At 57.5% G+C, this 10,565-nt stretch overlaps 1 pseudogene; it reads left to right on the top strand.

Moving 5' to 3' along the window:
- The first annotated feature begins 5,338 nt into the window (after nucleotides 1–5,338).
- LOC144371120 (myeloid cell surface antigen CD33-like) lies at nucleotides 5,339–6,124 on the top strand (annotated as a pseudogene).
- Nucleotides 6,125–10,565: the final 4,441 nt, after the last annotated feature.

Here is a 10,565-nt window from a genome sequence, read left to right as displayed (position 1 = left end):
GGATGTGTGTGCATGAGTGTGTGTGTGTGACTAGGCAGGTCATAGGCTACACCATGCACGTGTGTGTGAGTGCACTCTAGGCTGTTCACACTGTAACAAGCTGCCCCAGGACACATTTCTTGAACCCTACTGGGTCCTTAAGCAACATGGGACTGAATGCAAACAGGGTACAGGAACGGGATGTCCCTGGTGACGGATGGTTGTCTGAGACCTTCAAACCCCAGGACTGCACCGTGCAGAGGGAAGTCTGTGGCTATGTTGGTGACTCATATCAGCACCCAGTTATGAAAATCATGAACCCCCAAACCTGGCTCTACAGCTGTTATGGTCCAGTGGTTACATCTTGCTGTTGTCCACAAACCTAACAAACTCTGATCCTCACAGGTGGACCCCCCGAATCTCAGCAGGCATCATCCAGAGGATGCCTCCACCTTCAGGTACTCATGCTCCTTCCCTCGGGGACCCCCGACTGGGCCTGGCCCACCCCATCCCTTCTTGGATCCTCCATGACTTGGAGTGTCTCATCTGAAACCCTGTCCCTTTAGTCAGGAGTGGTGGCCTCCAGTGACCACCCAGGGACAGGTGGGAACTTGGTGAGAAGCCCCAAGGAAATTTTAACCTCCTTCTGGGGTCTAATGCTGTTCCTTCTTGTTTATCAAAATAGCGAAACGTCACAGTCCCTCCCAGGGCAAAGTGCGGCCCAGCACAGCCAGAGTGGACCTGCTGTACCCCTGCCCCTCCCTGTTATCAGGTTGCAGCTGCAGGAACGGTAACTCGTGATATCTGGGGACAGGAAGGCAGGGGGGTTCTCGCCTCCCCCACCCCATCTGGGCAAGCCCCGTCACCCCCAAAGCCTCACGCCACCAGGTGAAGCCGGGTGTGAGGGTAACAGCCTCCTTGACCTTGTTGTGCATCCTCCTGGGAGGAAGTCCTCCTGGAGCAGGAATTGGATAAAGATGGGGAGAGTCAGGAGCCCCCCACCAGCTTTCAGGGGAGACGAGGCTCAGGGGACAGAAGAGTAACATCACCAACCACAGCACTAACAGCACAAGTGTGCCCTGTGGCTCTCTTTCCTCCTTAGTGAGACTAAGTCTTGAGGCAGGAGGTCTGTGGCGGGCAGGGTCAGAGCCAGGCAGCAGGAAGCACTGGGTGGAAAAAGAGGATGGGTCCCGGGAGGCAGAGCTGAGCCCTGTAGCCTGGTGGGCAGCAGAGGGGCCCTCACCACAGTACCCACCTGCGTTGGGTGCACAGGGGGCTCCCTACAGAAGGAAAGCTGCCTGACCTTCCTGTGGCCCCAGGTCCTCATCTTAGAGTGGACACCTCGGCCACTACCTTTATAAACCCGAGATCTGAAACCAGGCAGAATAAAGTCAACGACCAGAGGAACAAGAACACACAGCTGCGAGGAAAACCGAGGGGGAGACGGGCCTTCTTCATGGACACCTGGAGTCCAGTCCACCAGAGCCACATCTACCCACAGGTGTCCCAGGCAAGAGATTTGGTGCATTTTTTTTTTCATTTAAAAAAGCATAAGGTCATATTGGACGGGTGACAACTGGGACTTTTGTGAGAACATTGATTCCATGGTGGTGGTTCCTGGACCTGGTGCACACATTGTGGGAGAGGCTGTGACAGCAGATGTGCAGTCCAGAAGAAGAAGATCCAGAAATAGTAAATGTCCAAGGGCTGCTGAAAGTCGTAGCATGTCTGTCCTGACAGGTGACAGTGACATGTCCACACCAAACCTGTTCCCATCTGACCAGTGGTGTTGTGCCCCTGGAGACCTCCAGTGGGCTCTGCGCAGGAGATGAGGGTCTGGTTTGTGCCCATGTGCTATGTTTTACCTGCTGGAAGCTGTTTTCCTATGTGCACCACATTTTCGATGATTACTAAGAAGAAACTCCTCAAACCTGCCAAGGCTTGGCTGACTCATGCTCTGTGAGCCTGCAAGTCTCCATGACTCACCACAATCTCTCTCTACTTCTCTTTTAAGCTTCAACTTCCTGGGAGCCATGCAGTAATCTCAGTACAGACAGGAAGGAAGGAGACGGTGTTGGTTTCATTTGGCACACTCCACAGAAGCGAATCCAGACTGCGTTTGTGCTGGGTGTGGGGGCGCACACCTGTAATCTCAGGGCTCGGGAGGCTGAGACAGGAGGATCATAAATTCAAAGCCAGCCTCAGGAAAAGTGAGGTGCTAAGCATCTCTGTGAGACCCTGTTTCAAAATAAAAACAAAACAGAGCTGGGGATGTGACTCTGTGGTCGAGTGCCCCAGAGTTCTACCCCAGGTATTGTTGTTCATTGCCATCAGGAATTGAGTTTTCAACTGCAGCCCGACTCTCCTCTCTTCTCCAAGAAGCATTTCAGAACAGATCTTACTCCTTGTTCCCAGCCACTTGACACTTTTTCTGAGAATTGTCTCTGAACAAAATTGAAATGCAAATCTTTGGATGACTGTTCATGCCTAAAAGAAATTAACTGTGTGTCTTCATGCCTTGGAGGGGTCAGGGTTGTGGAACTGGGTTCCCCTCCTTGGATATTGTCACTGGGCTTAGCATGTGTGTGACCAATGCGTGTGTCCCAGTGTGTGCATGTGCTCTTCATTCTACATACTAGGTCAGTTTTCCTTGAACATAGGATTCCAATCCTCCTGGAAGATGTCTCCAAAATTAAACCCAGAGGAGAATTTTAAAGTCACAAATGAAAAATATCGTCAGAATGGAATGCAAATATTTTTTCCTGATTAGACATCGCTATTAAATACAAATAGGTGATCAATATAACAGTCATACTTAGTGTGCTAGGGGCACATCTCTGTGATGAGAGTGAGTCTGTTTCTAACAGGTGGTGGAATTGAGAATTGCTATTTATTCTCTGACCAATGATAAACTTGAACGTTCATCCAGGACCGTTGCTGAAAAGCCTTTAGCTGAGCTTCTCTCAGAGACCTGGCCCATACTCCAAATCAGTCCTTTAATTTACTTTTTTACTTGCTAAGATCCCAGATGCACGCTTGCCTTCCATTTCTGAGAGAATAAAGTGAACAGCTCAATTCTTCTCCAAATGCTTGTTCCCAGACTGAACAGGAGGAAAGCACCAGGAAGCTCCAGTAGAGGGCGCCCTATAACTCACCTGTCCCTGCAGCTCAGAACCCCCCAGGCCAGCCCAGCCCAGGGAAGCCAGGACACAAGGCTGAAGGGGATGTGGTGTCCTGGGGGCCAGGAAGGAGGGCAGTGGGCAGCACAAATCAGCTATGGACTTGACTCATGGGTAAAGGACCGATAATGATGTCTTCACTGTAACCCATGTTCCATGCCAAAGTGAGATGTCCATCACAAGGGAAGGGGCGGGGCGAGGGGAAGGTCTGGGGCTTCCAGTGTTCTGAGAGCCAAACCAGCTCTGAAAACGAGTCTCCTCTGTTTTAATTTAAATCAGATGTATTTTAAACTGCTACCTAAAACATAAATCTGTAGACACTGATGGGAACCACGTGCTGTTCAGCACCTGCAAACGCTGCATCGTGTTGGAGTCGGCCAAACTCAGGTCCTGGGACCCTCAGCAAAGACCCCGCGTGGGAGGAGGGGCAGGGCACGTCCAGACACTGTTAGGCCCTCACCTGGGCAGCCCTTGGCTCAGGCAGGTGACTATGACATCAACCCACAGAGAGGACCTTCCTGGGCCGCCCTGTCCACCATCACACCCAGCTCGGGGCAGAGGTTTGTGCTGAGGATGGAGGAGGCAGGACCCTTGTCCGCCCTGGCAGTGGGCAGAGCAGTGCACAGTGGGGTCTGTCTGGCGAGGGCATCTTGGTCCCCGTGGCCCCTGCTCACAGTGGCCTCCCGTGGTGGGAGGCCAAGGTGCTTCTCTACTCCAAGGACAGGGACCCACTCAGGAGGGCTCCACTCTCAGGCCCTGATGGCCTCCCGAGGCCCCACCCTGAACTCTGTCACCTCAGGGTTAGGACTTCAGCACAGGAACAGGTGGGGGACGGGGACACTCCTCTCAGAGCATGAAGCAGGGGTCAGCAGCCGCAGGTGTGGGCTCCATCGGGGACAGCGTGACCAGGTGGGGCAGGCCAGGGTGCTGGGAGGTGAGAGAGGAGAAGAGACCTGCAGGCGGCTGAGCACCACCTTGGTGAGAAGGGCAGGTGAGCAGGGAGAGGGCGGGCGCTGAGGAGGGCCCGCCCAGCTCTGCCCCTGGCCAGGTCACCCCCCTGGCAGGGCCCTGTCTCTGGGAAGATCCCTCCAGTCCCCGGAGAGGACAGTCCACGTCCCGTCTCACATGAGGCCTCGACCCACAGCTAAGTGCTCCTTGGCACCTTGTCTGAGTCCCGCCCTGGGGAGGCCCTCGAGGGCGTGGACAGAGCTGGCTGCTGGGCTCTGAGGCCAGAGAGCAGAAGCCACTGTGTTCACTGGGAGTGAGGGAGGATGGCTGCCTCCACCCGTCACCAGGACGCTGCCTGCCTTCTGTGTCCCCGGTGCCCACACCTGGCTGCACAGGCTGCCTCTAGGGCTCCTCCACCTGGTGCTCTTGACCCTGCTGACCTGATGCTGGGGGACTGCTCTCTGCAGGGTCAGATGGGAGCCGCATCTCTGGCCTCCACCCACTAGGGGGCAGCAGCTCCGCCATGTCCCAGTCAAATATTATGAAGTGCCTGCCCAGGTGGTCAGGGGTCCTGGAGTGGAATTGAGCAAGGCTGAGGGACAGCCTGGACCACCCTGTGACTTCCTCATGCCAGCCCAGGGAGGGGCCACTTCCTGGTGCATAATAAGGGGCCCAGCAGCACCTCAGCCTGGGCAGGAGCACTCCTAGACGTGGTGTCCCGTCTCTTGGGCCTCAGGGGACCTCAGAGGTCCCTGTCTGACCCCAGACAGGATGTGCATGGCTGATCCTAAAGGAACGGTGGGCCGTGCACACATTTCCCGCCCAGGCCCCTGGAATCCAGGAAGCCCAGAGAAAGGGGCAGATGAGGCCCTGGTCCCCCTCTGAGTGGGTCTCTGGGACCTGGAGGTGGGGTTTCCGTCCATTCTGTGCAGAAGGGCAAGTTCCCCTGGAGGGCGGGCCTGAGGGTCCTCTTCTGTCATTGCCCAGGCCTGGGCCCTCCCCAGCTTCCCTGGGTCCTGCAGCTTCCCCTCCGCAGGCTCTCCCTGCTCTGCTCAGTCCCAGGAGCCCAGGACCCTCTGCCTCCCTATGCTGCGGCTGCTGCTGTCCCTGCTGTGGGCAGTGGAGGGGGCCTGTGCAGAGGGATCAGGGAGGGGGCACAATGATGGCCCTCGGCTTCCCCCGTGGTGCCTGGCTCAGGATCCAGGGTTCAGTGTGGATGTGCCGAAGTCGTGATGGTGCAGGAGGGTCTGTGTGTCCTGGTGCCCTGTAGCTTCTCCTACTCTGGCTCAGGGAGTGGCCCCGTCTCTTGCTACTGGTTCTGAGCAGGGGCCAATACAGACCATGACTCTCCAGTGGCCACCAACAACCCTTATTGGACAGGGCGGGAGGAGACCCAGGGCCAGTTCCACCTCCTCGCGGACCCAGGAACCAACAACTGCTCCCTGAGCATCAGAGACACACAGAGTAGTGACAGTGGCTTGTACTTCTTTCAGATGAAGAAAGGAAGGTTCAAGTGGAGTTATTGTGCAAACCAAGTCTCAGTGCATGTGACAGTAGGGCTCCAGCTGTGGGCCACCCTCAGGGAGGTCACAGGACAGTGGCACCCTGCCCTGGGGGAGCTGGGGTCAAGCATTAGGGGCTCAGGGAGCAGCTGGGTCAGAGCCTGAGCTTCTCTCAGGGCCCCACCTCCCCCCTCCCTCCTGACCTGCCTGTCCCCCTCTGCTCACCAGCCCTGACCCACACCCCTGACGTCCTTGGCCCTGGGACCCTGGAGTCTGGCCGTCCCAGCAACCTGACCTGCTCTGTGCCCTGGGCCTGTGAGCAGGGGACGCCCCCCCACCTTCTGCTGGAATTCAGCTGCCCTCACTTCCCTGGGCCCTGGGACCAACCACTCCTCGGTGCTCACCCTCACCCCGCGGCCCCAGGACCATGGCACCAACCTCACCTGCCAGGTGAAGTTCCCTGCAGCTGGTGTGACCACAGAGAGAACCATCCAGCTCAATGTCACCTGTGAGTGATGGGCCAGGACACCTGAATTCCTCGGGGGTTGAGGGGCAGGGAAGGAGGCTTGGGTCCCAGGGCTAAGGACAATTTTTGTTCATGTCCTGGGGACCTCGTTGAGTCAGGGACCTTGGAGGGCACAGGCCTGTCCCTCTGTGTGTCTGTGGTCATGGGGTGGGTGTGGGGAGTGCTGCCTCATCTTCAATCCAACTAAAAGGGGAAACAAACCACCTTCCTGTCCAGATGCTGCAGAGAACCCTGCAGTCAGTGTCTCCCCAGGGGCTGCCCAGGCAGGGGGGGCCTCGCTGGGGCTGGGGGAGCAGGGCCTCCTCATTTCAGGGCAGAGCTGGGTCCCCCTCATGCTGGACTAACCTGGTGACAGAGCCCCTTGTTGGGGAATCCAGTGACCACTCCCCACCCTCAGCCCCACCACTGCCTTGAGCACCTGTCCCTGGCTCCCTGGGACTCTAGCACCCGCCCCTCACCCCCACAGGGACAGGGTGACACTGTCACAGCAGAACTGGGCTTCCCAGGCCCCTCCCAGCCTCCTCCTGGACCCGCCTCCAGCCTCCTCTTCTTATTCCCCAACAGCTTTGCTCTAAGTGCTTGTGGGAGGAGGCACAGTCCAGGGCACACACCGAGCAGTCTGTCCCCAGAGCCTAGGTCCCTCCCAGAAGTGACCACTGTCCATGAAAGCTGAGCTGAGGCTTGGATTGTCCACCTGAGGACTGAGAGGTCACTGCATGTCAGTAGCACTCAGGGTCCATGTTCCTGGTGGTGTCCCACTGCAAGGAGGGACCCTGATCTGTGGGCAGCTTCCACCAACTGGCCGTCCTGGCTCTGAGTCCATTCAGCCCACAGGAGTGGGCAGTGGATGGTCCTGAGCCTGCGTCCACAGCTGGGGGTGCACTCAGTGAGCTCAGCTCCTGAACGCAGAGGCACCTGGGTCCCAAGCTCTTCTCATTCTGGGATATGACCAGGTGCTTCTCCCCCCAGAGTGGAGACAGTAACTCCCACCAGCGAGGGGCCAGTGAGGGTGTCCACCAAGCCAGGGGGAGGACCTCCTGTCTGGTTGTGCTTCTGGTGCTGGGATTGAACCCAGGGCTCAGGACCTGCTCACCACTGAGCGACACCCTCTACTCCTGGAAGAACCCTTGGATCTCTGCCCACGTCAGGTCAATTTCAAATCTCCCTGTAGTTTATAAACTTACATCCACACATTTTTATTGAGATAAAACCCACCACAATCCACATTACACTAGACGTGGCATCTTGTGCCTGTGCACAAGCTCCTGCCATCTGTACCCCATACCAGCCTCCAGAGTGTGCCCACTTCCTCCTCGGCATAACCAGGTGCGTGTCCCCTCCATGGATGGTGACGGGGAACAGGGGAGCCTGGAGGAGAGGGCCTCCCAGGGCCGTGCTGTGGACTCTCCCCCAGAGCCCTCCTCCCTCCTAAGCAGACCCCCACACCCTCAGGGCCCAGCTCCTGGGGTTGGAGACTTGGCAGGTGCAGACCCTGCTCCCGACACGCAGCTCCACCCCCTCCTGCCTCTGGTCCTCCTTCAGGTCCGTGTGTGTGTGTGTGTGTGTGTGTGTGTGTGTGTGTGTGTGTGTGGTTCCTGCAGGTGTTGGGGGTGGCATCCACCCGTGATTAGGGCTGTGACGTCACTGATGTGGAGGTCCTCCCTGTCCCAGGGTCTCCTTGCAGAGGTGGCAGGAATGGAAACCATCATAAACAGTGGACGAGGACACATGGCACTGACGGGGGTCTGTCGGAGGTGGTGCAGGGGACAGCTGGTGGAGGGGGACAGGCTCTGGGGCCATGGCTGTGAGTGGTGTTTGGGCAAAGCCAGCGGGGGCCGGGGAGACAGGCTGGGGTTCCCTGAGGAAGGGACCTGGGACAGGGGTACAGGGAGCAGGGTGACATGGCTCAGACTAGAGGCCACCGCTGTGCTCTGTGGAGTGACTGGGCGCAGAGGGGGGCGACAGCAGGACAGCAGGCCCTGCGAGGACAGCAGGCCCTAGGTGCACGTGGCATTAGCAGGACCCTGTGCTTCTGTGGTTGTTGGCCAGAGTGGGTCCTGGGTGCCCAGAGAAGGGGCCACGCAGCCTCCTGAGGAGCTGGGGAGGCAAGACCAGGCAGGGTGTGGGGAGGACGCGCTGGGAAGGGCTGGAAGGTCAGAGTGTCCAGGGATGTGGTCAGTGGGGAGAAGGGCAGGGGTGGGGGCAGCCGGCTTCCCTGAGCAACCAATGGACACAGAGGGGCAGGGCTGTGGGAGGAGGGGGGTTCTGAGAGGCTCCTGGCCCCACAAGGGATCCTGGGAAGGGAGCTGGCTGCACCCTGGGGACAGAGGAGAGAGTCTACCTTTGGATGTCACACTGTGTCACTAGGGAACAGTTTGTCACCTGGGCAGGTGGAGAAGAAGCACAGTTGTCATTAGTGACCTTCACTGCTGTCCCTGACCAGCGCCTGCAGCTGAATTAAGTCGCCATGTGAATCTGCAGGGACAAAAATAAAACACAGACACAACTGACCTTCACACAGGCTTCAGGACGGGGGTGGGGGGTGGGGGAGGGAGAGAAGGAGGGAGGGAGAGGGAGAGGGAGGGAGGGAGAGAGAGGGAGAGGGGGAGATGGAGGGAGGGAGAGAGGGGGAGAGGGAGGGAGGGAGAGAGAGAGAGGGAGGGAGAGGGAGAGGGAGGGAGGGAGAGAGAGAGGGAGAGGGGGAGATGGAGGGAGGGAGAGAGGGGGAGAGGGAGGGAGGGAAAGGGAGACAGGGAAGGAGGGAGTGGGAGAGAGGGAGAGAGGGAGGTAGGGAGAGGGAGAGAAAGAGGGAGAGGGAGAGAGAGAGAGGGAGGAAGGGAAGGAGGGACAGAAGGAGGGAGAGAGAGAGGACTTCAGAAGTCAGCTTTTATGTGGGGGGACACTTTGCTTAAAAAGTTCTGTCCATAAAAGGCAGAAGGGGCAGGGATACCAGGGAACAGGTGAGTGGAAGCTGTTCATTGTGCTGCGATCCCATGTGTCTTGTTCAGTTTTTGTCATCTGTGCTTTGGGGATACCCAGGAAATGCTACCCCTGCCATGGCCAGGGTCAGGGCGCTGTCCTCGTGTTCCCTGCAGCGTGTGACAGTTCCAGGTCTCACATTGGGGCCTTCCATCTGTTGTGGTGCCTTTGTGCAGAGGGAGGATCATGGGCAACAGCAGTTCCAACGCAGTGATGGGGAAGGGTGTGGAGACTTCCCTGGAGAACGTTCAGGAACCTGGAAGGAGGGTGGGCTGGGAGTACATGGCATCTAGAAGAGTTTGGTTGCAAAAAGGGACACAAAAATGGCCCTGGGGACAGAGGACATTTCTTAGATCCTGCTCCACACTCTCCAGAGCTGCCCTGTGAATCCCCTCCACGTGCCCATTGGTCTGTGATGGCCACGGGGGGACAATTCCCACAATGTCTCTGCAGAACTGGGGTGGGGTCCACCCCTGCTTCTCCCAGGGTGTAGCCTGGACCCCTGGCTGCCATATCCCGGTCTCTTCCTCTGTGGATGCCTGACCTCCTGCCCTAGAACATGTGCCTCCTCTCCCACAGAGAGACCCCATGATTGGATTCAGGCACCTGCTGGATAATCCTGAAGGATCAACTCTGCTCAAGGTCATTACCTGATCTCATCTGCAAACCCCCTTTTAACAGCAAACATCTACAGCTCTGGTGGCTAGGGCCTGGGACTCTTTGGATGGCTCCCTTCAGCCCACAGCCATGTCCTGTGACCTTCTGCTCCTGAGGTGGCCCCTGCCCTATATTCCTGACCTTTGCTTGGCTCTTCCAGCCCCGACACACTAATGGGCTCCTGGTGTGCAACACCCACGCTGGGGAACAGGGACCTGCTCTGCTGAGAAGGACATTCAAGGGGGAAGAAAAAGTCACACATGAGAGGAAACCCTGGGACTAGGGTATGTCCTGTGTCCAGAGCATGTCAAGGTGGACCCTCTGGGATGGGCTGTAGCTCAGTGGGAGGGTGCTGGCCAGCACGTGTGGGCACTGGGTTCAGTCCTCAAGGAAGGACCCTCACAACCAGGCCATCAGCAAATGACAAAGGAACAAAAATGGTCCCCACCTGATTGACAAATGGTCACTCTGTAAGGAATACACACATGGCTGTAGTTAAACACTGGGAAAAGAAGTTGGAGACATTTCTGCAAGGTATACAAATGGTGGCTAAGCATGAAGACACACAGTAGCTACACGAGTCACCGGAGAAGTGCAACCCCAAACCTCCACGTCCCCCTTCACACTGCACCTGTTAAATACGTGCCCCTCACACCCACCATGAGGGTCCTGTTTTAAAATGGGCAAAGCCAGGGAGGAGGAGGACGTGGGGCTGGAGGCCTGTGCTCTGTGCTGAGAAGGAGAAAGGGGCAGCCGCTGTGGAGGGCAGCACCGTGGTTCCTCAAAAGACCAGGA

Source organism: Ictidomys tridecemlineatus, chromosome 15 (assembly GCF_052094955.1).
Source record: "Ictidomys tridecemlineatus isolate mIctTri1 chromosome 15, mIctTri1.hap1, whole genome shotgun sequence".
Lineage (NCBI taxonomy): Eukaryota > Metazoa > Chordata > Mammalia > Rodentia > Sciuridae > Ictidomys > Ictidomys tridecemlineatus.
This window is presented reverse-complemented; position numbering and strand designations above follow the sequence as displayed.